This window comes from Siphateles boraxobius, unplaced genomic scaffold (genome assembly GCF_051911475.1).
Source record: "Siphateles boraxobius isolate OS27281-9 unplaced genomic scaffold, OSU_SipBor_1 6, whole genome shotgun sequence".
Classification (NCBI taxonomy): Eukaryota; Metazoa; Chordata; class Actinopteri; order Cypriniformes; family Leuciscidae; genus Siphateles; species Siphateles boraxobius.
Window position 1 is genome coordinate 2,519,854 of NW_027509186.1, and position 27,636 is coordinate 2,547,489.

Below are 27,636 nucleotides of genomic sequence, written 5' to 3' on the forward strand. Positions count from 1 at the left end.
CCAAATCTAGTTTCCGTAGTGTAGTGGTTATCACGTTGGCTTTACATGCGAAAGGTCCTCAGTTCAAAATGTTTGGTCTGCCAACAAAATTAGCAGCTTTTTGCGATGTTAAAAACACTAGGTAGTCTATAGTTTCAGTCGCTTTTGATCAAGCGTACCCTAGAAGAGGTGGGACTGACGTCCAAATCAAGTTTCCGTAGTGTAGTAGTTATCACTTTTGCTTTACACGCCAAAGGTCCTCAGTTCAAAACTGGGCAGAAACAAGTGGAGGCATTTTAAATATAAATGCTGCAATTCGCTACAAAACCCTTACTTTTGAGACAGGTGAAGGCCATCGTACCAAGGAGCTGTAGGCAGAGTGCCATGCCGAATGACCTCTGTTCTATTGTTTGTGGACTTTACAGACTGTCACACTGCTTGGAGTGCAGAAAAAGACCATGCATCTCATTAATAGGTTTCTGTAGTGTAGTGGTCATCACGTTCGCCTAAAACGCGAAAGGTCCTCGGTTTGAAACCAAGCAGAAACAGCGGTTGGATGCTGACAGAAAATTTAAACTGTTTGCCATGCTAGGTGGGTGTACCGCTCATTTCCTTTATACGCTTTTTAACAAGCGTGCACCTAAAGATTTATGTCTGCAACCTGAAGACGTGTTTCCGTAGTGTAGTGGTTATCACGTTCGACTCACACGCGAAAGGTCCCAAGTTTGAAACTGGGTGGAAACTGTGGGTGGTTTTTGCAAAAATTTCGTATGCGATTTTCTGTTGAGCAGGTCAGTACACTTGCACGGATGTTTGTGGTTTAATCTCTTTAGAAAAGGACAAAAATAAAACAAATGGCCATTGAGGTTTCCTGTACAGTAATAAAAAATGTTTGGTCTGCCAACAAAAATTAGCAGCTTTTTGCCATGTTAAAAACACTGGGCAGTCTTCATTCTTCAGCTACTCTGGGCCCTAGAGATGCAAAGAATAGAAATGAACAACGCAGAGATTAGGTTATGCTCTAGAAAGTGTGTCAGCTATGACATTATTTTTTCCTCGGATGTGTTGAATCTCAAGATGGAAAGGTTGTAAGATGAGACTCCATCGCATAAGTCGCTGATTTCGATTTCTCATTCGATTCGAGAAAACCAACGGATTATGATCCGTATAGATGATAATCGGTGCAGCGATTGACCCTAGGTATACCTCAAAATGTTGCACGGCCAACACTAGGGCGAGAGCTTCCGTCTCAATGGTAGAGTATACCTTTTGATGTCGATTAAACTTTTTGAAAAGTAACTTACAGGATGTAGAACCTTGTTCGAACCCTCCTGTAAGAGAACAGCGCCCGCACCACAAGCACTTGCATAGATTGCAAGGCTAAAAGATTTCTCAAAATCCGGGGCTGTTAAAACAGGGGCACACGCCAGCAATGCTTTACAATTTTCAAAAGCCTGTTGACAGAGCTCAGACCACCGAAAAGTCAACTTTGGACTCAATAAATCGGTAAGAGGTGAGACTACACTGGCAAAATTTTCACAGAAGCTCCGGTAATATCCCACCATACCGAGAAACCGTCGCAATTCGCGACGAGTGGTGGGTACGGGAAAGTCACAAATGGCTTCGACCTTGGTCTCAATAGGCTTTACACAACTGTTTCCCACGACTTTACCTAAATAGGTAACGGTTGCCTTCACGAATTCCAATTTAGCGAGGTTTATGGTAAGATTACCCTATGCTAAACGAGAAAACAATTCTTTAATCTAGTTAAGATGTTCAGACCAGGAGGAATTATACAACACCACGTCGTCAAGATATGCCTAACATCCTGACATTCCATAAAGTATACGATTTACGAGACGCTGGAACGTCGCGGGTGCATTTCGCACTCCGAAAGGCATAACCGTATACTGCAGGAAAACATCAGGTGTGACGAAGGTGGATAATTCCTTCGCTCTACTAGTCAAAGGCACCTGCCAATATCCCTTTAAGAGATCGAACTTACTAACATATCGGGCAGAGCCAACATGATCGACGCAGTCATCAACTCGAGGCAAAGGGAAGCAATCCGGCTTAGTAACAGAATTAAGTTTTCGATAATCTGTGCAGAATCGATATGAGCCATCAGATTTATATACTAGAACACAAGGGGAACTCTATGAACTGAAACTAGATTCAGCCAGATCATGAGCAAGTAGATAGTTCACCTCTTCCTTTCAGCAAAACTCTTTTAAAAGGATTGTCTCGATATGCGTTTTGTTTAATCGGACACGAGGCTCCTACGTCGATATCATGTTCTATGATAGAAGTACGACCAGGAACATCACGGAAAAGAGAGGGAAATGACATCACCAACTCAGTGACATCACTCCTCTCCTCCTCTGTCAGATAAGAAAGATGGGAGGAAAGATTAATAAGAATCTCAGAGTTTATAGTCGTCCGTCGACTTTTTCTCGAGAAAGAAAACTCTCATCCTCATCAACATTCTCCAAAGAATCCTTACTCGGGCTACGAAAGGAAGATGACAATTCGGGAAAAGAATCACAAGAGTTTACCACATTAACAGTAATGGAACGAACATGAGCTATGTACAATTTCAACAGATTACTGTGACATACTTGTACTTTCTTTCTCTGATCAGGAGTATTCAACAGATAGTTATTATAGAAAAGATCTGTGATCTGACTCACAATCTGAGTTTTAGGTTCTAGAGAAACATCTTCATGCAGCAGCACTTTCCGACAAAGCAGATCATCATCAAGAAAGTACGAAGAAGACTGAGGATCAGAACATTTCTTAGACCCTACTTCAGAGAATAAGGTTTTAAGACTGTCGTCGCTCTGTTGAGCTCTAATCAAATCCTCTCGAAAAATCTGTAACAAAGAAGTCAGAGAACAATCAACATCAGAGAGATCACCATTGGTTTTCTCAGGAGTGGACAGAACCTCTGATGTATCGGTAGATTCATGTCGCAACACTGTCGAATCTTTGTGATCACAAGACAACGAAGAACAGGATTTCAGGTCTCTCTGCTCAGGACATTTGGACACATCAGATCCTGAGTCACCTGTATGAACAGTATAAAAGAAGGTGTCATGCAGTGGAACTTCAACTTCATTTTCAATTAATGGTTTAGCCATTGATTGAGTGACTGCACAAGCTGGAAACAAATCACGAGATTCTCTACAATTTCCAACATCAGATTTCCTAGGTGTAGATGCTATTATGGGTGGAGCTGCCACATCACTCCTTCCCCAAACATTCTCACCAGCTAAATCATTTCCCAAAATGTAATCCCAGGAACTGGAAGTGCAGGACGAACACCAACTACTACTTCACCAGATACAATGGCAGAGGAAAGATGGATTCGATGCAAAGGCACTTCAGTAAACCTCATCTCAAACCCTCGCACTAATACATGAGTTCCAGTAGCGGTTTCAGAAGTCAAAGGCAAAATTCCCTCTAAAAGAAACGACTGCGCAGCTCCCGTATCTCGAAGAAGACGTACTGGCACCGTTTCGTTTGAACCAGGCAATGACACATTTCCCTCAGTGATAAAGGGTGCATAATCAACAGAAGTTATACACTGATCAACAGATTTATCACTAGAACTAGATGAATGACGATCTTTCTCATCACAAGTGTCAATAATCAATGATGAAGCAGAAACCAAAGCAACATATTTCGACAATCTCTCTTTCTTCTCGAGAGTGAGACAGTCCGATATTTTATGACCAGGCTTCTTACAATAAAAGCAAACCATGTCCCATGAGAGTGCAGGTTTACTAGAATGTTCAGCCACTGTTGTCTTACTATTCCTACTCATCACATAAGACTTTGTCTTAGGTTGAAAGCAAAACTTAGAGTTACTCATATTGTTGGTTTTAAGACCTACTGCACTGAATGACCCATGGGTTAACACAAATTCATCAGCCATGATAGCAGCTTCTGAAAGTGTATTCACCTTGTGTTCAGTGAGATGCCTAGCTACAGCATGAGGAACACAATGTTTAAACTCCTCTAAGAGCACGAATTCTCTTAATTGCTCCTTAGTTGTAACTTTCATTGAAATGCTCCAACGATCAAATAGGTCCTCTTTCCCTCTTGCAAATTCAACATAAGTACATTTATCAGCTTTACTCAAATTCCTAAATTTTTGACAATATGCCTCAGGCACAAGTTCATATGCATGCAACACAGCAAATTTCACCACATCATACTCCCCAATCTGTTCCAGTGAGAGTGCAGAATCGACTTATTGAGCTTTACCTGTAAACACACACTGCAACAATAAAGTCCAAAAGCTTTTCGGCCATTTCATGGACAAAGCAACACGTTCAAAATGATATAAATATTTATCCACTTCCTTTTCAGAAAATGGCGGCACTAATCTTATATTCCTGTGAACGTCAAATACAGGTTCACCTGCATTCGCATGCCATTGTGGAACAGGAGGCACATTCGCTTGTGAACCTTCAGCTGTCTATGCTGCTAATTCTAACTCCATCTTTTTTATCTGAAACGCTCTCTCGTCACGTTCCCTCTCTAACTGAAATGTTCTCTCTTCACGTTCCCTCTCTAACTCAAGCTCCATTTTCCGCATAGCTAACTGTTGATTTAATTTTCTCTCTTCAAATTCTCTCTCTACCGCTCGCTCTTTCATAGCGCGATCATCACGTTCTGCACAAATTTCGCGGCATCTAAACACAGTTGCTTCTCTTGCAAAGACAACTCTGGAAATTTTGTCTCACTTTCACTATAAACCTCAACAGGAGTAGACACAAATGATTCACTCGGAGTGATTAACTCAGTGTTTACCTCTATAACTCCTCTATCAACAAGTGACCGCTTCAGAGTAGTCACCATAGTCTCCTTCAGCCTCTTCTCTTGAGAAGTAAAATCAACACTCAAGCGTTCGGCGATTTGCACCAACTGCTCCTTTGTACAACTCTCAAGCAAAGCTTCTGATGGACACGCAAAGGAATCCTCGACCACCGAAGACATTTTGTTCGTATGTTTTATACACAATAAGACAAACGAAACTACAAGCTAACACACGTGAGACGCTGTTCACTCGAAATATAATTCCCATAAGCCACTGCTTCAAAAAGGAACTACGTCACCGTATTACACAATCTCATTCACAAAAATGTCCAAAGACTTCCCACAAGTCAAAACACAGTGTAAGCGCAAAATAAACTGCACTATACGCGCAAACGCAACGATTTAACTTTTTTTATTTTTGTAGAATGGATTTACCATTTATAATATAAGAGAACTCCAGCTCCTAACTCAGAAAAACACTAACTAAATCTTACCTAGTCTTCAGAGATGTACCGGGCTCGAGGCAACATTAAACGCTGAACTCTGCAACTATCAGTCAAACTGAAAGTCCGGAAGCGTACCCCCTACAGAGATTTAATCTCCACCCAGGATAACCTCCAAAAACAAGAAAGGCAAAATAACAAAACAAAACAACAAACAGTGCTCCGTCGGAAGGATTGTATTCACAATACAGCTGGAAACACTCTAATTCACCAGAGTTCTCATTTATAAAGGTAACCATTCACAAAAACATACACAGATACAACCCATACTTACCAACGTTTCCTACCCCGATAGGATCGCGGACGAGACTCCCAATTTATGTTACGGCCAGCTCGTTTCGGCCATACATAAAGTAAACAAGTACACCAAAATGACTTGCAAGATTTTATTTGTCCTCAAAAATCACAATTAACTAAATATAACAAAGTCTAGGGTTTCAAATCAAAAGGGGAAAAATCATAATCCAGTTGGGGAGTAAAAGAAGGCTAGTATGGGCTGTAAATCAAAGGTTCGAATGACTTCGCCAGAGGCTGTCAATCCTCTGGTCGAAAGTGAAGAGAAGATGTTCAATCCACTGTTTTATCCTCTTCATAATTAAGGATAATGAGGAAGCAGGGGTGTGCGATCTCCCAAGCTCTCTCTGAGCAAAACCGCCACCAACAGTCGAGCAAGCGGAACGCAGGGTCGTAACACAACAAAATTAGCGACTTTTTGCCAGGTTAAAAACACTGGGCAGTCTATAGTTTCAGTCGCTTTTGAACAAGCGTAACCTAGAAGAGGTGGGACTGACGTTCCACTCAAGTTTCCGTAGTGTAGTGCACTAAAGTGTTACTTTAAAGGCCATGTACTTCAGGTCAGTGTTACTTTAATGTTTGGTTAATTCTAGCATGAACTGAATTGCAGTGCTTTGTCAACATTACTGCATTTCTGGATAAACTTGCCAGAGGGTTAAAGACTCTAGCTTGAGCCCGCAGCCAAAGGTTAGGTTTGTCAGAAGTGGGATTCGACCCACGCCTCCAGGGGAGACTGCGAACTGAACGCAGCGCCTCAGACCACTTAGACCAGTGGTGAGCAGCATTTTTGCAGGTGATCTACAATATAGGGCTTCACCGCTCACACGAGTCAGAGCACATGCCTCGTTGGCGCAGTTAGGCAGCGCGTCAGTCTCATAATCTGAAGGTCGTGAGTTCGAGCCTCACACGGGGCAGAATGGTGCTTTTTGATACACGGGACCGTGTAAATAAAGGAGCTGCTTTCTGTATTCCCTTTTATGCCTTTTTCCATTTCTTCATATGCACTGTAATTGAAATCCAGTGTTTTTTTAAGACTAATGTTGAACAAATGCAGTAATAGTATTACTCTCATATTCATGTCATATGTGTCAGTGTTGTTACAATGTTTTGTTAAGGCTTATATCATTCTTTCATTCTAATGGCATGTCTTGTTAATGCTAATGTAATTTTTTACATGACATTCCTTGAATCTTGTGTCATGACACTCCACCCCATGCCCCCAAACCCATGACATTTCATTCCAAGAAATTTCCAAGAATCCTTGCCATGAAATTCTACTGCATCTTCTTCCGGTAAACATCACAACATGTTATTTCGTGAAATTCAGTTGAATCCGATTCAATCAACATGTCCATTTTTTCTGAAATGTCATGACTTGAAATTCCAAGTGCCATAGAATCCCATACATTGCACTAAAGTGTTACTTTAAAGGTCATGTACTGCAGGTCAGTGTTACTTTAATGTTTGGTTTATTCTAGCATGAACTGATTTGCAGTGCTTTGTCAACATTACTGCATTTCTTGATAAACTTGCCAGAGGGTTAAAGACTCTAGCTTGGGCCCGCAGCCAAAGGTTAGGTTTGTCAGAAGTGGGATTCAAACCCACGCCTCCAGGGGAGACTGCGACCTGAACGCAGCGCCTTAGACCGCTCGGCCATCCTGACATGACGGCCAGTGGTGAGCAGCATTTTTGAACCTACACGGAATGGCAGATGATCTAGAATCTAGGGCTTCACCGCTTACCCGAGTCAGAGCACATGCCTCGTTGGCGCAGTTAGGCAGCGCGTCAGTCTCATAATCTGAAGGTCGTGAGTTCGAGCCTCACACGGGGCAGAATGGTGCTTTTTGATACACGGGGACCGTGTAAATAAAGGAGCTGCTTTCTGTATTCCCTTTTATGCCTTTGTCCATTTCTTCATATGCACTGTAATTGAAATCCAGTGTTTTTTTAAGACTAATGTTGAACAAATGCAGTAATAGTATTACTCTCATATTCATGTCATATGTGTCAGTGTTGTTACAATGTTTTGTTAAGGCTTATATCATTCTTTCATTCTAATGGCATGTCTTGTTAATGCTAATGTAATTTTTTACATGACATTCCTTGAATCTTGTGTCATGACACTCCACCCCATGCCCCCAAACCCATGACATTTCATTCCAAGAAATTTCCAAGAATTCTTGCCATGAAATTCTACTGCATCTTCTTCCGGTAAACATCACAACATGTTATTTCGTGAAATTCAGTTGAATCCGATTCAATCAACATGTCCATTTTTTCTGAAATGTCATGACTTGAAATTCCAAGTGCCATAGAATCCCATACATTGCACTAAAGTGTTACTTTAAAGGTCATGTACTGCAGGTCAGTGTTACTTTAATGTTTGGTTTATTCTAGCATGAACTGATTTGCAGTGCTTTGTCAACATTACTGCATTTCTTGATAAACTTGCCAGAGGGTTAAAGACTCTAGCTTGGGCCCGCAGCCAAAGGTTAGGTTTGTCAGAAGTGGGATTCGAACCCATGCCTCCAGGGGAGACTGCGACCTGAACGCCAGCTGCCGAAGGATAGTCCGTCAAAATGGGGATAATGTTGAACAATGTTGAACGCCACAGCCAATCACGTCGACGCGCTATAACATTTGCAGCCAATTAGAGAGCGCCATTCTCGACAGTATAACATTTGCAGCCAATCAGAGAGCGCCATTCTTGACTTTTTCCTTATCATTTTCGACATTTGACCAATCAGAGTACAAGGAAATGTCGATGGCACGTTTACGCTTAGCACCGCTAGGAGGAGGAGTCAGGAAGCTAGCCGAGTGTCAATCAAGTTGCCGAACTGAGCCGAAGGTGTACGAAGTAATGACATATCCTGAGGGGCGTGTCAGAGGTCAAAAAGTTCAGACGTCGAGCATCACTGTCACGGAGGTCAGGCATCATCATTTTAACGGAGGACTGCGAAACTTATTTTTCGGTAACTTTAACTGTATTTTCGGACAATGTAATTTTATATTTGTATATAATTGTATATATTATAATTGTAAATATCGTGTGTGCTTTTTTTAAAGAAATAATTTGTATTATAGTAGTTTTGTTCAAAACGATATAACCTAACCGTTAGCCCCCCAACAAAAAAATGTCTGGCAAAAAATCCCATAAAGCCATGTCAGATACTGACTGGATTGCAAGGCTAAAAAAGTTTGCCAGCACAGGAGTTTGGCCATCAAATGAGGGTAACAGGCCAGCTCCTCGACAGAAAAAGTGGCATGACGTGTACCAAAGGGTGAGTGTGCTTTTGTCACCTTTGCATGATGTAATAATTGTAATCCTAATCATTTAATTCAATGTCATCATTATTTATAGATATGTATGTAGATAATGTTGCAGGTATTTGAGATTTATGTTTATTTATGTAAAAAAAAAACCTTTTTTTGCACTGGGAGATTCAGAGATTTGAGGCAGTGGGGGTGGGGATGTTGAGTGAATGGATGTTTTTTTGAAGGTGTGAAATGTTCCTCTCTTGTTCTTTTAAAGGAGGATACAAACTTTACTCACTCTTTATCTCTAATTTTACAGTTTGTATCTCCCCTTCAAAGAACATGAATAAAAATAAATGACAGACTACAATAAATTAATGTGGCATTCATACTGATAAGTTAGAAATGCATGTATTCTATGTTATATGTGTGATAATGTTTACAGATTGAAAGATGTCCGATGCAGTCTCGCGGCCAGACAACCTTGCTCGGAGCGGTCCCAAAGTGCATATGTGGTTTTCACACTCAAAAGGTAACAATGTAAAGATGTAACTTGTATTTTTTTTATATATGTATAATTTACTGAACAAATTCTTCTCGTTCAACAATTATTGTAGCCTATGTATTTTTGTGGTTGTCTTAAGCAGGCCACAGCCTCTATTGGACAAGCACCAAGGGTTGTTGAACAACAGTCTGCTGCTACTGGACCAGCACAGGAGGTCATGGCGCAGAGTCAGCGTCAGCTCCCACCCAAGCCTACTTCTAAAATTATACCAAGTTTGTCAAAGGTAATAACATTTTTTTTATATATATATAATTGCAGTTTTAATATACGTTTAGTATAAAGGTTTAAGTTCAGTGGAAATGGCTGGTATGTTTTTACACCTACCTGCCAGCTGTGACACCTTGTACAGGGGCGGCTGTAGTCTGCTTATTGGTCAGTTTCACTGTCTCAGGTTGGTTTAGATCAAGTAAAATGGTGAAAGAACAATGTAACCTATGTGATCTCTCTTTCTTCTCTGGGCTCTGCTCTTGCATTCTCCTCTTCCTCTCTAATTGGGCTTTGCCATTATGGGTTAAAGGACACTCGCGTCCTTCATGGCATCTCTCTTGATTTTTCCAACTGGCTACTGAAGCTACGTCTTTCATTCTGTATTTCTCAGGTAACATTCCACTTATGCACAATTAATTATACACGTATTATTAATTAAGTCATCATGAATCTGCTTTGTTGCCATTTCAAGGGTAACCTTCATTACTGTTAATAAACGCTTTCTCTTACAAACTATGTGCAAACTATTTTTGATTTTAAGTCATTTTTAAAAGGTACTTGTTAAATTACTATATACTCACATTCTAGCAATACCTTCCCACACATTTTTCTATTCTAACTGTGCTTATTTCAATCTGTATAAGTAGTAGAGTGTGGTAATACACAGACAAAAAAATAAGTTAAAGAAAGAAAGCAGGTCCTTTAGTTATATAATGAATGATAGGATCAATAGATATTTTCTCATTTTACATTTTATTATATTTTTGGCCAATGTGCTGTTACAATTCAATTTGTCTTTTCATTGAAATTGTTTTGCCCTTTTTTAGTTTACCAAACCAAGATTTGGTGGGTCCCACATTGCTGCTGCAAAGCCAAATCTGAGTGTGGCTAGGAGACCATCTCAGGCTGTTGACCAACCCAGCGCAGCAGTGTCCAGTGCCCTTACACCAAGCACCACTGTCTCTGTAAGTACTGGCATAATCCACATTGCATTCTAAGACACATTCCACATCTGTGCACTTTTTAGAAATATATTTTGTATGCAGGAAATCTTATCATAATGAATTAAGAGCATTAATATACAGTTTTCACACAATATGCAGTCAGTGAACACATTTCCACAATGCTTACATTTTCTTAACAGACAAGCTATACCTCCCAACAAAATTATGGATTGTTTTTGTAGTATTTACAAATGTTAACACACACCACCCCACAATAGCAAAAACAATATTCCAAACCTTAGATACAGTATAAAAACCTCGGCTTCTTCAATGATATCAGTTCAAAAACAATATATCTCAGCTGATAATAAACAAACAATTGAATAATTGACACACACCTGATTTATGTTGGGTAAATTGGGCCAACCATAGCTGATTCCAGTCTGGCTTAGACTCAGTGGCAGGGGTTATTTTTTTCTGTTACATTGACACTTATACATTAAAAGGAGGACTTTGAGGAGTGATGTTTTTGGAAACAGAAAAAGACAAACACTGTAATGTCTGGACGAGGAAGAGTAAGAGCAAGGGGCCCAGGGAGAAGAGCAGGCCCAGTGAGAGGTGCAGTGAGAGATGCAGTGAGATGTGCAGTGACAGATGCAGTGACAGATGCAGTGAGATGTGCAGTGAGATGTGCAGTGAGAGATGCAGTGAGATGTGCAGTGAGAGGTGCAGTGAGATGTGCAGTGAGATGTGCAGTGAGATGTGCAGTGAGAGGTGCAGTGAGAGGTGCAGTGAGATGTGCAGTGAGAGGTGCAGTGAGAGGTGCAGTGAGATGTGCAGTGAGATGTGCAGTGAGATGTGCAGTGAGAGGTGCAGTGAGAGGTGCAGTGAGAGGTGCAGTGAGATGTGCAGTGAGAGGTGCAGTGAGAGGAGCAGGGCCAGGGAGAAGAGCAGGCCTAAGGACTTCCAAAGGCTGCAAGAACAGTAGTCAGTGATGAAATTCGTGCCACTCTCATTGACCATGTAATCAACCACGGTCTTTCGCTAAGAGAGGCTGGTAAACAGTAAAGGGGAAAAAAACTGATTTGCTTTTTACTGGAATACTGTACATGTGGACATACAGTTCCCAACCAATACATTTAGTGTAAAAATGGTGGATTGCATGTTTTGTATGCAAATACCTGTAAAACTGAAACACAAAAGTCTATGAAGTTTTTGTAATACAATAGCCAGTATTTTGAAACCCTAGTACTTTGATTGACTGCATGTACCTTGTGAAGTGAAAACAAGTGTTATTCTTTGACAGAATAATTTCATTCTGAGTCAGATTTCCAGTGTTTTGGTAAAGTTAGTGTGTGCAGAGAAAGATGTGTTCTATTTTGAAATGAAGAGTTAGTATATATTTACAGTTTTTTTCAATTGTTTACACGCAATTTTTTAAACCTCTACCTCCTTCTCCTCTTCATCTACCTGCTTCACCTCTTCCTCTACCTTCTTCTCCTCTTCCTCTACCTCCTTCTCCTCTTCCTCTACCTCCTTCTCCTCTTCATCTACCTCCTTCACCTCTTCCTCTACCTCCTTCTCCTCTTCCTCTACCTCCTTCTCCTCTTCCTCTACCTCCTTCTCCTCTTCATCTACCTCCTTCATCTCTTCCTCTACCTCCTTCTCCTCTTCCTCTACCTCCTTCTCCTCTTCCTCTACCTCCTTCTCCTCTTCCTCTACCTCCTTCTCCTCTTCCTCTACCTCCTTCTCCTCTTCATCTACCTCCTTCTCCTCTTCCTCTACCTCCTTCTCCTCTTCCTCTACCTCCTTCATCTCCTCTTTGAGCCCCCCCTCTTATTCTCACTCTTCTTCTTCTTCTTCTTCTAGCTCCTTCCATTTTTGTTGAAGACAGGTGAACTCACCTGCTGCCTTTTATAGCACTCCTGAGTGATGCGTTTTCAAATTAGCACATGTGTGCTTCCACGCCTGATGGATGTGCATATCCAATTCATTCATTAGTGTGGTCAATGGCAATCCGGGGCTTTGTAATGACAAGGAAGTAACCTCACAATCCTTATCTGTGTCTAAGGTGTGAAAATGTGTGTAGAGTTTTACAAATCACTGTGTGTAATGTTTTGCTAAAAGGGTAAAACAGACATTGTGTGTAATGTTGTGCAAATCTGTGGAGGGGTTTTGCTCATTGGAGTAGAATTTTGCAAATTGCGTGGAAATTTTTATTTTAGTGTGTAAACAATCATAAAAATCTGTAACAAAATGTGTTATTGAGAAGAAAATTATCCATTTGGCCAATTGTGTTTTGTTGGTGTGAGTCTGTGTTAAGAGTTTAGGAAAAAGTATCTGAAGTATGGGTAAGCGCTTGTTAGCGATTGAAAAAAACTGTAAATACTTTTGAAAACAGATTCAAATAAGCGGCGATCCTAAATTGCAATATTATTTCCCACTATTACTGTTTTTGACTGTATTTTAATCATATTTCAAAAACAAAAAGAATCTTACTGAACATAGACCTTTAAACAGTATTGTATAATTCCATCTAGGATTAGTTAAAATTATTGGACAGTTATGACTGTTTCTTTCTCTTGTTATATATGCAACATATATTATATTTCATTGCATGTTGTCTCGGTAAGTAATTTCAAATTTTATTGGTCCAAAATAATTGAATTTGCATATTAACTGTCACAACTCAGTAGAGTCACACAAATTAGTGCTAGCAGCTGACACAATTCTGAAAACTATTGGAACAAATGTATACATTTTATTCTATAACCTTAAGTACGTATTTGACATCCAATATTTTCTATTTTATATGAGGGTAGTCTTGGATAGATAAAGCGGTAATTAAATAAATGACCTGCTAGACTAAATGTTTTGTCTTTTTCCTTCACAGACTACTCCTTTGGGGGCATTACTGCAAGATGCATCTGCAGTTCGACTGCATCGTTTGTGGTCGGACACTTTGCCACCAGAGGATCACAGGTGGATTGCCAGCAGGCTTTTTAAAATGGGGCCCAAGGGAAAACCAGAGCTTCGAGACAACCTACAGCTCTGGTATTACCCACCACAGCCAGCACTTATTTACAACCAGGCTCCAGCTCCAGACAGATTTTTTTGTCATGCTCTGTTGCTGTGGATGCCGTACAAGCTGTGGAAGATCAAGGCTCTCTGTCCCAATTCTGCCTGCGGGCAGCATCAGCTAACTGGAGGCGGTCTGCACAAAAGGGCACGGCAGGTTCTGGACATCGATAGGATGTACAACATGGTCACAGAAACCCTCATCTGTACCAAGTGTAAAGCCTCGCATGTGTCCTGGAGTCAGACTGTCCTGCAACAGCTGGATCTGGGCCATCGCTCTGAATTTCGGGTCATCCTCACGCGGAAGTAAGTATACTTTAATTCCACATCCAGTTGATAGCCCATCATCACATATGTTTGCAAATACTTTACAAATCAATTACGTAAAATATATGAATGTGTGGATTTTGCTTTTCCTAAGGTATGCCTGTGATATGAGAGTCATTCGGCTCCTGCGTGAGCGTGGCCTAGGCAACAGTCCCACGCGGGTCATCAAACAGCTGCGTGAGAACCACAGTGAGGAGTGGCTCCAGCGTATGGCCCGGTACACCACCCAATGTGTGGCCTTCCTCAAACGACCCGGGGTGTTGCAAATACAATTCCAGGAACCCCCAGAGCCTACAGTGGTCCCAAGCTGCAAGTGGCTGCTCACCGTGTACAGCCAAGACATCCTGACAAGGCTGGATGAAATCCATGCAAGGATAACATCTACGTATGGTTCAGTCTTGAAGATGGATTCTACTAAAAAGGTTAGCAGGGGATTTTTGTTAATTTATGGTGTTTACTGTTATATCATTATCAGAGCATGAGTATCATATTCTACATGGTGTGATGTTTCATTGCATTGCATGCTTCCTGTCATCTACTGCAGATCACTAAGAAGCTGGCTGGGACGGCAAGGGGAACGGGACTCTGGCTTACCTCTGTTGGCAATGAGTTTGGTCAGGTGCTCATGAGTGTGCTGACAGCACAGGAAGGAGCAGGACTGGACATGATGGTCGATGGTCTGGTGAAAAGGTACCAGCAGGCTAGTGTGGATCCACCTGCTGTTTTGTACGTGGACTGTGGCTGCTGCACTGATGTTGGTGAGCTGAAAACCAGATTCCGAGGGTGGCCTGATCTCATGATTCGGTTGGACATCTGGCATTTTATGCGCAGGATTGCCATGGGGTGTACAACTGATGCCCATCAGCTGTATCCCATCTTCATGTCACGGCTGTCAGCGTTTATTTTTGAGTGGGATGCGGCTGATGTTTCTATGCTTCGCAAAGCAAAGAGAGAGCTGTTGATATCCCAGGGTTGGCCTGCGCTGACAGATGAAGATGTCAACAAGCATCTTACCAGGAATGAGCTGGCACTCCATTGCCGGAGGAGGACCTGTGGAGAGGAGACTACCATCCTTCTCCTTGAGCGGCTGCTTACAGAGCTCCTGAGCAGCAAGGGCAAAGACTCCCTGGGTGTTCCTCTCCTGGACCGAGAAAGGATGGAGCACATCTGGAATGTCCAGAAGAAGCATGTGAAATGCATTCAAGACCCCCCTGGTGTTGTGCTCTATACAGAGACAGGGAGCCTAAACAAGGGAGGCGTGCTTCTGAAGACCTACAGATGTGCCAGAGGCTCCACTTCTCTCGAGTCCTTTCATTTACACCTGAACCGTTTCATCCCAGGTATTGTCTTTGTCACACACACTGTGCATGTGTAAAGAAAGAGCATTAAGTGTTTTTGTGTGTTCCTTTAACACCTCCTAAACACTGTTGTGTCTATTTACAGGGACCAGTGCAAACAGTCTGAACTTTCAGATTTATCTGCTGGAGGGTCTACACCGGTGGAACCAGGACCGGGAGGCTGCTTCCCTGTCATCGGAGCCATCAGCTTTGCGCAGCTACACAGGAGAACTTGTTCACTGTGTAAACGGCAATTATGAAAAGCTGTTTGGCAGGAAAGTGGTCCCCACGTTTTGTCCCCCTGCATGTTACACCGGTGAGAATTATTTTATATATTTTTTATTTTATCAACTTGCAATTTCTGTGTAACCTCCGTCTATATGTCAGATTTAACCCTATAGAGTCGATTGTATCATAATTGATATGCAAGTTTCTAAAGGACTCTAAATGATCAACATGATCAAAAATTTTTAGGAAACCTGGCCTCTGTCGTCTGATTGATTATAGTCTTTTAGTATAATTGTAAAAGTGTCCACCTTCAGCTCGTGCTTCACGTTTCTTTTCATTGTGAAACCTTTACTGATTTTATAAAGTAATTGTAAGAATAACTTTTATATTGTTACTAATATTTAATGACTAGTTACTAGACTGAAGCAGCTTGGGTTCACTTGATTAGAAAATCATGTTACATGTAAATATCAAAATGATCATCAGACTTTTCTCTCAATCATCATTGTATTGCATTTCATTTCATGTTTTGCCCACATAATTAAACGTATTGGGCCTCTAAATAAAACTGTTTTGTTTTTTTTCTCCTTGACGATGAGCTCTATATTCTCACACTATATGAGCTACTACAAAAGCCTAATGTATCAAATATGATACACAACAATGTATTTAATTTCCGTTTGTTTATTGTTTTTATTTCAGGTGAGCTCATTGGAGTGCAGTATCTGTTCCAGCAGACTGGTCAGGCACTGCAGGACATGAATCCTGACTCTGAGCAGACAGCAGAGCTCATTGAGGACCTCAGTGTGGAGGAGCGAGATGAAGATGAGGGCTTCTGTGACATCAGCGAGGATCACACAATAGCAGATCCGGAGGCTGTTCTGTCACCACCCTCTTCCACACTGACACTGGGTTCTTCCACCCTGGTCACCAGCAGTGCCACACCTGTACTGGGCTCCACATCCCCTTCACTGATCCCTGACCCCAAACTTGTCCTCACACAGTCTCCTTCATCACCTGGACCCTCAGGGACTGCTGTCACACCTGTTCCCTCTGAAACATCTGTTTCAACTCTCCCCTCAGAGCCAGAGGATGCTGGTCAGGATGTTGATGAAGAAGAGACGGTAAATAATACTCTTTTGTATGTCTTTCAAATTAACTAGAATAATTATGATGAATTAACATCCAGTGCTTTAAATCCAGACTTTCCACATATTTTACATTTAAAAGTACAGCCTAAATTCATTTGTAAACTGCAAATACACATCAAGTCAAGTCATCTTTATTTATTTGGTGCTTTGTAAAATGTCAAGAATGGCGCTCTCTGCTTTGTACTATACAGTGCTTTACGGTGATAAACAGGAAAATAACACAATCAGTTATGGAATTATGCATTAGACAGATGTGATGTAATAATTGTATTGCATGTTTGTGTTTTTTAATAGGCTGTTGACTACCAAAATATCCCGGGTTATCAACATGTGGACCAGCTGGCAGAATATCTGGTGGATCTCCGGGACCACACAGCCCTCAGCCTGACCAACCAGGAAGCCAACACCATAATTGCTCTTTGGCAGAACCTGGATGACCGGGACAAGGAACGGGTGGTGTATGACAGTCGATGCCGAAAGAGACTGCTGAGTGGACGCTTCAAGGTCCCGAAGAAGCCCACTCACCCTGGTGTAGAGAGCACCACCAGATGTGTGCTGGGTGCAAGCAGCGCACCTGCTCAGTGGCCTGACTGTTGCCGTCTGGTGGAGACCATCTTCATCAGACTTTGCACTGTCCACCCAAGCCCCAAAAGAAAAGGCAAGGGAGCCCTGTCAAGATGGTCTCTGATCCTGCAAGACTATCGCAGGATAAGGCAGCTTGTACTGGGCAACAGCTTGGTGATGGGAGGAACATCCATGCAGCTGGTGGAGGTTAACCAGAACACCCTGATTCAGTGGTATAACAAAAGACAGAAAAAGCAGGAGCTGTCTGTGCTGCTTCAGGGCATTCAGTTGCCTCAGCCCCTCCCTGAAGCTCATGAGCCTCTCCAGGTAGCCAAACGTCTACGGACTGAGCCAGAACAACCAGGGGAGCAGCACCAGTACAAGCTACCAGAGAGTACAGCTGGTCAGGCAAAGCAGAGGCAGACTTCTGTTGGGCGACTCCCTCTCAGACCCAAGGCACCAGCGCAGAGTCAGACGTTGCTGACACCATCTGCATCTGGAGCATCACTGCAGATGGTACCAAATATACTTACACCATCAGCACCAGGTTTCCAGGGTGTGCCCATGTTCCAGGCTGTGCCAATGTTCCAGGGTGTGCCAATGTTCCAGGGAGTGCAAATGATCCAGGGCATCCCAATTACCCAGGGGATCCAAATGGTACAGCCACTGTTACAGCCAACAGCTGTACAGGGCACCCGCTTACCCGCTTCACCAGCTGCCAATCCAGACGCCATGCCCAAGAGACCCTACAGGAGAACCGTAGAGGCCAACACTTGCAAAAAATGTGGGCAATTTAAAACAAGTGCTACAGGACATAGCCAGTACAGGGGCAGGGTGTACTGCCCACAGACTGAGACTGTTTCAAAAGAGGTGTGGTTGGAGGAAATGCGGAGAACCATTTCCAAATAATGTATATATTTTCATGTATATAGCATCATGTATATAGTATAAACAGTTGTTTAAATAGTTAATACTTGTTGAATATTATTTAATTGTTTTTTTTAACGTTATTTAACTTTTTATTTCTTGTTTTTGAAAACCTATTTAACTCTTCATTTTATTTATTTATTTTTAAAACATGTTACCAGTATTTAACATTTTAATATTCATTACTGTTCTGTTGGCATGATTGGAAAATAAAAACAAATTGGCAAGTGATTTCTTTTTGACTTTGACTTTCATATAACACTAGTTCATCAGAACACTGCAACAATATAACATTTGTATATAAAAAATATAATTTATACATTTTGTTATTCTTGTGATTGACATTTTCAGCATATTAGTTACTATTTAATGGGTTGCATCTTGTTTGAATGTAACCTAAAAAAATACTTAATCAGATCAATAATAATACAACAACTACTAAATAATAACACTGTTCCATTGGCAATTATATATTTTTATGAAAGAATATCAAAGAAACACAACAAACAAATTACATATGTATATTTTATTAACACTGGAACAGTATGCATTCAAAAAGAATTTGCTTATTTACTTTTACTTTCATATAACACAATATTTCATCAGTACACTGCACCAATATAACATTTGTATTTAAAAAGATAATTTGTCCATTTTGTTATTCTTGTGACAGACATTCTTCATATTAGTTACTATTTAATGGGTTGCATCTTTGTTCGTTGCATAATAATGCAAATAACATTTTTTTTTAATGAAAGAATATCAAAAAACAACAAACAAATTACATATGTATATTTTATAAACACTGGAACAGTATGCATTAAAAAAATTTAGCTTATTTACTTTTACTTTATTATAACAATATTTTATCAGTACACTGCAACACTATAACATTTGTATATAAAAAATATAATTTGTACATTTTGTTATTCTTGTGAAACATTTTACAGCATATAAGTTACTAATTAATGATTTGCATCTTTGTTCATTGCATAATAATGCAAATAACATTATTTTTCATGATAGAATATCAAAAAACACAACAAACAAATTAAATATGTATATTTTATTAAAACGGGAACAGTATGCATTCAAAAATAATGATTATTTATTCAAATAATAAATATTACAAAAAGTTGTCTTTAGCTGGATTCGAACCCCGGTCTTGGTGCACACCTGCAATAGAAAACAGTGTGATATAAATGCGTGATTTTCACACACGAAGAAACCGGAAAATGTATCATAAGATCTATGCTAATGAAGGCATATCTTTGAACATCAAATTTCAGCCTTTCTTTTCTTCGTTTTTTCTTTCTCTTCTTCCCCCTCTCTTTTTCTTCCCTTCTTCCCCACCTTTGTTGGACTATTGTTCCCCAGCTTGAACGCAGCGCCTTAGACCGCTCGGCCATCCTGACATGACGGCCAGTGGTGAGCAGCATTTTTGCACGTACACGGAATGGCAGATGATCTAGAATCTAGAGCTTCACCGCTTACCCGAGTCAGAGCACATGCCTCGTTGGCGCAGTTAGGCAGCGCGTCAGTCTCATAATCTGAAGGTCGAGAGTTCGAGCCTCACACAGGGCAGAATGGTGCTTTTTGATACACGGGACCGTGTAAATAAAGGAGCTGCTTTCTGTATTCCCTTTTATGCCTTTGTCCATTTCTTCATATGCACTGTAATTGAAATCCAGTGTTTTTTTAAGACTAATGTTGAACAAATGCAGTAATAGTATTACTCTCATATTCATGTCATATGTGTCAGTGTTGTTACAATGTTTTGTTAAGGCTTATATCATTCTTTCATTCTAATGGCATGTCTTGTTAATGCTAATGTAATTTTTTACATGACATTCCTTGAATCTTGTGTCATGACACTCCACCCCATGCCCCCAAACCCATGACATTTCATTCCAAGAAATTTCCAAGAATCCTTGCCATGAAATTCTACTGCATCTTCTTCCGGTAAACATCACAACATGTTATTTCGTGAAATTCAGTTGAATCCGATTCAATCAACATGTCCATTTTTTCTGAAATGTCATGAATTGAAATTCCAAGTGCCATAGAATCCCATACATTGCACTAAAGTGTTACTTTAAAGGTCATGTACTGCAGGTCAGTGTTACTTTAATGTTTGGTTTATTCTAGCATGAACTGATTTGCAGTGCTTTGTCAACATTACTGCATTTCTTGATAAACTTGCCAGAGGGTTAAAGACTCTAGCTTGGGCCCGCAGCCAAAGGTTAGGTTTGTCAGAAGTGGGATTCGAACCCACGCCTCCAGGGGAGACTGCGACCTGAACGCAGCGCCTTAGACCGCTCGGCCATCCTGACATGACGGCCAGTGGTGAGCAGCATTTTTGCACCTACACGGAATGGCAGATGATCTAGAATCTAGAGCTTCACCGCTTACCCGAGTCAGAGCACATGCCTCGTTGGCGCAGTTAGGCAGCGCGTCAGTCTCATAATCTGAAGGTCGAGAGTTCGAGCCTCACACGGGGCAGAATGGTGCTTTTTGATACACGGGACCGTGTAAATAAAGGAGCTGCTTTCTGTATTCCCTTTTATGCCTTTGTCCATTTCTTCATATGCACTGTAATTGAAATCCAGTGTTTTTTTAAGACTAATGTTGAACAAATGCAGTAATAGTATTACTCTCATATTCATGTCATATGTGTCAGTGTTGTTACAATGTTTTGTTAAGGCTTATATCATTCTTTCATTCTAATGGCATGTCTTGTTAATGCTAATGTAATTTTTTACATGACATTCCTTGAATCTTGTGTCATGACACTCCACCCCATGCCCCCAAACCCATGACATTTCATTCCAAGAAATTTCCAAGAATCCTTGCCATGAAATTCTACTGCATCTTCTTCCGGTAAACATCACAACATGTTATTTCGTGAAATTCAGTTGAATCCGATTCAATCAACATGTCCATTTTTTCTGAAATGTCATGAATTGAAATTCCAAGTGCCATAGAATCCCATACATTGCACTAAAGTGTTACTTTAAAGGTCATGTACTGCAGGTCAGTGTTACTTTAATGTTTGGTTTATTCTAGCATGAACTGATTTGCAGTGCTTTGTCAACATTACTGCATTTCTTGATAAACTTGCCAGAGGGTTAAAGACTCTAGCTTGGGCCCGCAGCCAAAGGTTATGTTTGTCAGAAGTGGGATTCGAACCCACGCCTCCAGGGGAGACTGCGACCTGAACGCAGCGCCTTAGACCGCTCGGCCATCCTGACATGACGGCCAGTGGTGAGCAGCATTTTTGCACCTACACGGAATGGCAGATGAACTAGAATCTAGAGCTTCACCGCTTACCCGAGTCAGAGCACATGCCTCGTTGGCGCAGTTAGGCAGCGCGTCAGTCTCATAATCTGAAGGTCGAGAGTTCGAGCCTCACACGGGGCAGAATGGTGCTTTTTGATACACGGGACCGTGTAAATAAAGGAGCTGTTTTCTGTATTCCCTTTTATGCCTTTGTCCATTTCTTCATATGCACTGTAATTGAAATCCAGTGTTTTTTTAAGACTAATGTTGAACAAATGCAGTAATAGTATTACTCTCATATTCATGTCATATGTGTCAGTGTTGTTACAATGTTTTGTTAAGGCTTATATCATTCTTTCATTCTAATGGCATGTCTTGTTAATGCTAATGTAATTTTTTACATGACATTCCTTGAATCTTGTGTCATGACACTCCACCCCATGCCCCCAAACCCATGACATTTCATTCCAAGAAATTTCCAAGAATCCTTGCCATGAAATTCTACTGCATCTTCTTCCGGTAAACATCACAACATGTTATTTCGTGAAATTCAGTTGAATCCGATTCAATCAACATGTCCATTTTTTCTGAAATGTCATGAATTGAAATTCCAAGTGCCATAGAATCCCATACATTGCACTAAAGTGTTACTTTAAAGGTCATGTACTGCAGGTCAGTGTTACTTTAATGTTTGGTTTATTCTAGCATGAACTGATTTGCAGTGCTTTGTCAACATTACTGCATTTCTTGATAAACTTGCCAGAGGGTTAAAGACTCTAGCTTGGGCCCACAGCCAAAGGTTATGTTTGTCAGAAGTGGGATTCGAACCCACGCCTCCAGGGGAGACTGCGACCTGAACGCAGCGCCTTAGACCGCTCGGCCATCCTGACATGACGGCCAGTGGTGAGCAGCATTTTTGCACCTACACGGAATGGCAGATGATCTAGAATCTAGGGCTTGACCGCTTACCCGAGTCAGAGCACATGCCTCGTTGGCGCAGTTAGGCAGCGCGTCAGTCTCATAATCTGAAGGTCGTGAGTTCGAGCCTCACACGGGGCAGAATGGTGCTTTTTGATACACGGGACCGTGTAAATAAAGGAGCTGCTTTCTGTATTCCCTTTTATGCCTTTGTCCATTTCTTCATATGCACTGTAATTGAAATCCAGTGTTTTTTTAAGACTAATGTTGAACAAATGCAGTAATAGTATTACTCTCATATTCATGTCATATGTGTCAGTGTTGTTACAATGTTTTGTTAAGGCTTATATCATTCTTTCATTCTAATGGCATGTCTTGTTAATGCTAATGTAATTTTTTACATGACATTCTTTGAATCTTGTGTCATGACACTCCACCCCATGCCCCCAAACCCATGACATTTCATTCCAAGAAATTTCCAAGAATCCTTGCCATGAACTTCTACTGCATCTTCTTCCGGTAAACATCACAACATGTTATTTCGTGAAATTCAGTTGAATCCGATTCAATCAACATGTCCATTTTTTCTGAAATGTCATGACTTGAAATTCCAAGTGCCATAGAATCCCATACATTGCACTAAAGTGTTACTTTAAAGGTCATGTACTGCAGGTCAGTGTTACTTTAATGTTTGGTTTATTCTAGCATGAACTGATTTGCAGTGCTTTGTCAACATTACTGCATTTCTTGATAAACTTGCCAGAGGGTTAAAGACTCTAGCTTGGGCCCGCAGCCAAAGGTTAGGTTTGTCAGAAGTGGGATTCGAACCCACGCCTCCAGGGGAGACTGCGACCTGAACGCAGCGCCTTAGACCGCTCGGCCATCCTGACACGGCGGCCAGTGGTGAGCAGCATTTTTTAACCTACACGGAATGGCAGCTGATCTAGAATCTAGGGCTTCACCGCTTACCCGAGTCAGAGCACATGCCTCGTTGGCGCAGTTAGGCAGCGCGTCAGTCTCATAATCTGAAGATCGTGAGTTCGAGCCTCACACGGGGCAGAATGGTGCTTTTTGATACACGGGACCGTGTAAATAAAGGAGCTGCTTTCTGTATTCCCTTTTATGCCTTTGTCCATTTCTTCATATGCACTGTAATTGAAATCCAGTGTTTTTTTAAGACTAATGTTGAACAAATGCAGTAATAGTATTACTCTCATATTCATGTCATATGTGTCAGTGTTGTTACAATGTTTTGTTAAGGCTTATATCATTCTTTCATTCTAATGGCATGTCTTGTTAATGCTAATGTAATTTTTTACATGACATTCCTTGAATCTTGTGTCATGACACTCCACCCCATGCCCCCAAACCCATGACATTTCATTCCAAGAAATTTCCAAGAATCCTTGCCATGAAATTCTACTGCATCTTCTTCCGGTAAACATCACAACATGTTATTTCGTGAAATTCAGTTGAATCCGATTCAATCAACATGTCCATTTTTTCTGAAATGTCATGACTTGAAATTCCAAGTGCCATAGAATCCCATACATTGCACTAAAGTGTTACTTTAAAGGTCATGTACTGCAGGTCAGTGTTACTTTATTGTTTGGTTTATTCTAGCATGAACTGATTTGCAGTGCTTTGTCAACATTACTGCATTTCTTGATAAACTTGCCAGAGGGTTAAAGACTCTAGCTTGGGCCCGCAGCCAAAGGTTAGGTTTGTCAGAAGTGGGATTCGAACCCACGCCTCCAGGGGAGACTGCGACCTGAACGCAGCGCCTTAGACCGCTCGGCCATCCTGACACGACGGCCAGTGGTGAGCAGCATTTTTGAATCTACACGGAATGGCAGATGATCTAGAATCTAGGGCTTCACCGCTTACCCGAGTCAGAGCACATGCCTCGTTGGCGCAGTTAGGCAGCGCGTCAGTCTCATAATCTGAAGATCGTGAGTTCGAGCCTCACACGGGGCAGAATGGTGCTTTTTGATACACGGGACCGTGTAAATAAAGGAGCTGCTTTCTGTATTCCCTTTTATGCCTTTGTCCATTTCTTCATATGCACTGTAATTGAAATCCAGTGTTTTTTTAAGACTAATGTTGAACAAATGCAGTAATAGTATTACTCTCATATTCATGTCATATGTGTCAGTGTTGTTACAATGTTTTGTTAAGGCTTATATCATTCTTTCATTCTAATGGCATGTCTTGTTAATGCTAATGTAATTTTTTACATGACATTCCTTGAATCTTGTGTCATGACACTCCACCCCATGCCCCCAAACCCATGACATTTCATTCCAAGAAATTTCCAAGAATTCTTGCCATGAAATTCTACTGCATCTTCTTCCGGTAAACATCACAACATGTTATTTCGTGAAATTCAGTTGAATCCGATTCAATCAACATGTCCATTTTTTCTGAAATGTCATGACTTGAAATTCCAAGTGCCATAGAATCCCATACATTGCACTAAAGTGTTACTTTAAAGGTCATGTACTGCAGGTCAGTGTTACTTTAATGTTTGGTTTATTCTAGCATGAACTGATTTGCAGTGCTTTGTCAACATTACTGCATTTCTTGATAAACTTGCCAGAGGGTTAAAGACTCTAGCTTGGGCCCGCAGCCAAAGGTTAGGTTTGTCAGAAGTGGGATTCGAACCCACGCCTCCAGGGGAGACTGCGACCTGAACGCCAGCTGCCGAAGGATAGTCCGTCAAAATGGGGATAATGTTGAACAATGTTGAACGCCACAGCCAATCACGTCGACGCGCTATAACATTTGCAGCCAATTAGAGAGCGCCATTCTCGACATTATAACATTTGCAGCCAATCAGAGAGCGCCATTCTTGACTTTTTCCTTATCATTTTCGACATTTGACCAATCAGAGTACAAGGAAATGTCGATGGCACGTTTACGCTTAGCACCGCTAGGAGGAGGAGTCAGGAAGCTAGCCGAGTGTCAATCAAGTTGCCGAACTGAGCCGAAGGTGTACGAAGTAATGACATATCCTGAGGGGCGTGTCAGAGGTCAAAAAGTTCAGACGTCGAGCATCACTGTCACGGAGGTCAGGCATCATCATTTTAACGGAGGACTGCGAAACTTATTTTTCGGTAACTTTAACTGTATTTTCGGACAATGTAATTTTATATTTGTATATAATTGTATATATTATAATTGTAAATATCGTGTGTGCTTTTTTTAAAGAAATAATTTGTATTATAGTAGTTTTGTTCAAAACGATATAACCTAACCGTTAGCCCCCCAACAAAAAAATGTCTGGCAAAAAATCCCATAAAGCCATGTCAGATACTGACTGGATTGCAAGGCTAAAAAAGTTTGCCAGCACAGGAGTTTGGCCATCAAATGAGGGTAACAGGCCAGCTCCTCGACAGAAAAAGTGGCATGACGTGTACCAAAGGGTGAGTGTGCTTTTGTCACCTTTGCATGATGTAATAATTGTAATCCTAATCATTTAATTCAATGTCATCATTATTTATAGATATGTATGTAGATAATGTTGCAGGTATTTGAGATTTATGTTTATTTATGTAAAAAAAAAAAACCTTTTTTTTTGCACTGGGAGATTCAGAGATTTGAGGCAGTGGGGGTGGGGATGTTGAGTGAATGGATGTTTTTTTGAAGGTGTGAAATGTTCCTCTCTTGTTCTTTTAAAGGAGGATACAAACTTTACTCACTCTTTATCTCTAATTTTACAGTTTGTATCTCCCCTTCAAAGAACATGAATAAAAATAAATGACAGACTACAATAAATTAATGTGGCATTCATACTGATAAGTTAGAAATGCATGTATTCTATGTTATATGTGTGATAATGTTTACAGATTGAAAGATGTCCGATGCAGTCTCGCGGCCAGACAACCTTCCTCGGAGCGGTCCCAAAGTGCATATGTGGTTTTCACACTCAAAAGGTAACAATGTAAAGATGTAACTTGTATTTTTTTTATATATGTATAATTTACTGAACAAATTCTTCTCGTTCAACAATTATTGTAGCCTATGTATTTTTGTGGTTGTCTTAAGCAGGCCACAGCCTCTATTGGACAAGCACCAAGGGTTGTTGAACAACAGTCTGCCGCTACTGGACCAGCACAGGAGGTCATGGCGCAGAGTCAGCGTCAGCTCCCACCCCAGCCTACTTCTAAAATTATACCAAGTTTGTCAAAGGTAATAACATTTTTTTTATATATATATAATTGCAGTTTTAATATACGTTTAGTATAAAGGTTTAAGTTCAGTGGAAATGGCTGGTATGTTTTTACACCTACCTGCCAGCTGTGACACCTTGTACAGGGGCGGCTGTAGTCTGCTTATTGGTCAGTTTCACTGTCTCAGGTTGGTTTAGATCAAGTAAAATGGTGAAAGAACAATGTAACCTATATGATCTCTCTTTCTTCTCTGGGCTCTGCTCTTGCATTCTCCTCTTCCTCTCTAATTGGGCTTTGCCATTATGGGTTAAAGGACACTCGCGTCCTTCATGGCATCTCTCTTGATTTTTCCAACTGGCTACTGAAGCTACGTCTTTCATTCTGTATTTCTCAGGTAACATTCCACTTATGCACAATTAATTATACACGTATTATTAATTAAGTCATCATGAATCTGCTTTGTTGCCATTTCAAGGGTAACCTTCATTACTGTTAATAAACGCTTTCTCTTACAAACTATGTGCAAACTATTTTTGATTTTAAGTCATTTTTAAAAGGTACTTGTTAAATTACTATATACTCACATTCTAGCAATACCTTCCCACACATTTTTCTATTCTAACTGTGCTTATTTCAATCTGTATAAGTAGTAGAGTGTGGTAATACACAGACAAAAAAATAAGTTAAAGAAAGAAAGCAGGTCCTTTAGTTATATAATGAATGATAGGATCAATAGATATTTTCTCATTTTACATTTTATTATATTTTTGGCCAATGTGCTGTTACAATTCAATTTGTCTTTTCATTGAAATTGTTTTGCCCTTTTTTAGTTTACCAAACCAAGATTTGGTGGGTCCCACATTGCTGCTGCAAAGCCAAATCTGAGTGTGGCTAGGAGACCATCTCAGGCTGTTGACCAACCCAGCGCAGCAGTGTCCAGTGCCCCTACACCAAGCACCACTGTCTCTGTAAGTACTGGCATAATCCACATTGCATTCTAAGACAAATTCCACATCTGTGCACTTTTTAGAAACTTGCATTCTAAGATACATTCCACATCTGTGCACTTTTTAGAAACATATTT

At 40.8% G+C, this 27,636-nt stretch overlaps 14 non-coding genes across 14 annotated transcripts; 8 read left to right on the forward strand and 6 right to left on the reverse strand.

Moving 5' to 3' along the window:
• The first annotated feature begins 454 nt into the window (after nt 1–454).
• On the forward strand, nt 455–527 carry trnaf-aaa (transfer RNA phenylalanine (anticodon AAA)). The gene has a single exon. It is a non-coding gene; the product is annotated as a tRNA-Phe (tRNA).
• A 5,913-nt stretch (nt 528–6,440) lies between these two features.
• trnam-cau (transfer RNA methionine (anticodon CAU)) lies at nt 6,441–6,514 on the forward strand. The gene has a single exon. It is a non-coding gene; the product is annotated as a tRNA-Met (tRNA).
• Nucleotides 6,515–7,180: 666 nt separating this feature from the next.
• Nucleotides 7,181–7,263, reverse strand: trnal-cag (transfer RNA leucine (anticodon CAG)). The gene has a single exon. It is a non-coding gene; the product is annotated as a tRNA-Leu (tRNA).
• A 95-nt stretch (nt 7,264–7,358) lies between these two features.
• On the forward strand, nt 7,359–7,432 carry trnam-cau (transfer RNA methionine (anticodon CAU)). The gene has a single exon. It is a non-coding gene; the product is annotated as a tRNA-Met (tRNA).
• Nucleotides 7,433–20,433: 13,001 nt separating this feature from the next.
• On the reverse strand, nt 20,434–20,516 carry trnal-cag (transfer RNA leucine (anticodon CAG)). The gene has a single exon. It is a non-coding gene; the product is annotated as a tRNA-Leu (tRNA).
• A 95-nt stretch (nt 20,517–20,611) lies between these two features.
• trnam-cau (transfer RNA methionine (anticodon CAU)) lies at nt 20,612–20,685 on the forward strand. The gene has a single exon. It is a non-coding gene; the product is annotated as a tRNA-Met (tRNA).
• Nucleotides 20,686–21,351: 666 nt separating this feature from the next.
• trnal-cag (transfer RNA leucine (anticodon CAG)) lies at nt 21,352–21,434 on the reverse strand. Its single transcript has one exon. It is a non-coding gene; the product is annotated as a tRNA-Leu (tRNA).
• Nucleotides 21,435–21,529: 95 nt separating this feature from the next.
• On the forward strand, nt 21,530–21,603 carry trnam-cau (transfer RNA methionine (anticodon CAU)). The gene has a single exon. It is a non-coding gene; the product is annotated as a tRNA-Met (tRNA).
• Nucleotides 21,604–22,269: 666 nt separating this feature from the next.
• On the reverse strand, nt 22,270–22,352 carry trnal-cag (transfer RNA leucine (anticodon CAG)). The gene has a single exon. It is a non-coding gene; the product is annotated as a tRNA-Leu (tRNA).
• A 95-nt stretch (nt 22,353–22,447) lies between these two features.
• On the forward strand, nt 22,448–22,521 carry trnam-cau (transfer RNA methionine (anticodon CAU)). The gene has a single exon. It is a non-coding gene; the product is annotated as a tRNA-Met (tRNA).
• Nucleotides 22,522–23,187: 666 nt separating this feature from the next.
• On the reverse strand, nt 23,188–23,270 carry trnal-cag (transfer RNA leucine (anticodon CAG)). The gene has a single exon. It is a non-coding gene; the product is annotated as a tRNA-Leu (tRNA).
• Nucleotides 23,271–23,365: 95 nt separating this feature from the next.
• trnam-cau (transfer RNA methionine (anticodon CAU)) lies at nt 23,366–23,439 on the forward strand. Its single transcript has one exon. It is a non-coding gene; the product is annotated as a tRNA-Met (tRNA).
• Nucleotides 23,440–24,105: 666 nt separating this feature from the next.
• On the reverse strand, nt 24,106–24,188 carry trnal-cag (transfer RNA leucine (anticodon CAG)). The gene has a single exon. It is a non-coding gene; the product is annotated as a tRNA-Leu (tRNA).
• Nucleotides 24,189–24,283: 95 nt separating this feature from the next.
• trnam-cau (transfer RNA methionine (anticodon CAU)) lies at nt 24,284–24,357 on the forward strand. Its single transcript has one exon. It is a non-coding gene; the product is annotated as a tRNA-Met (tRNA).
• Nucleotides 24,358–27,636: the final 3,279 nt, after the last annotated feature.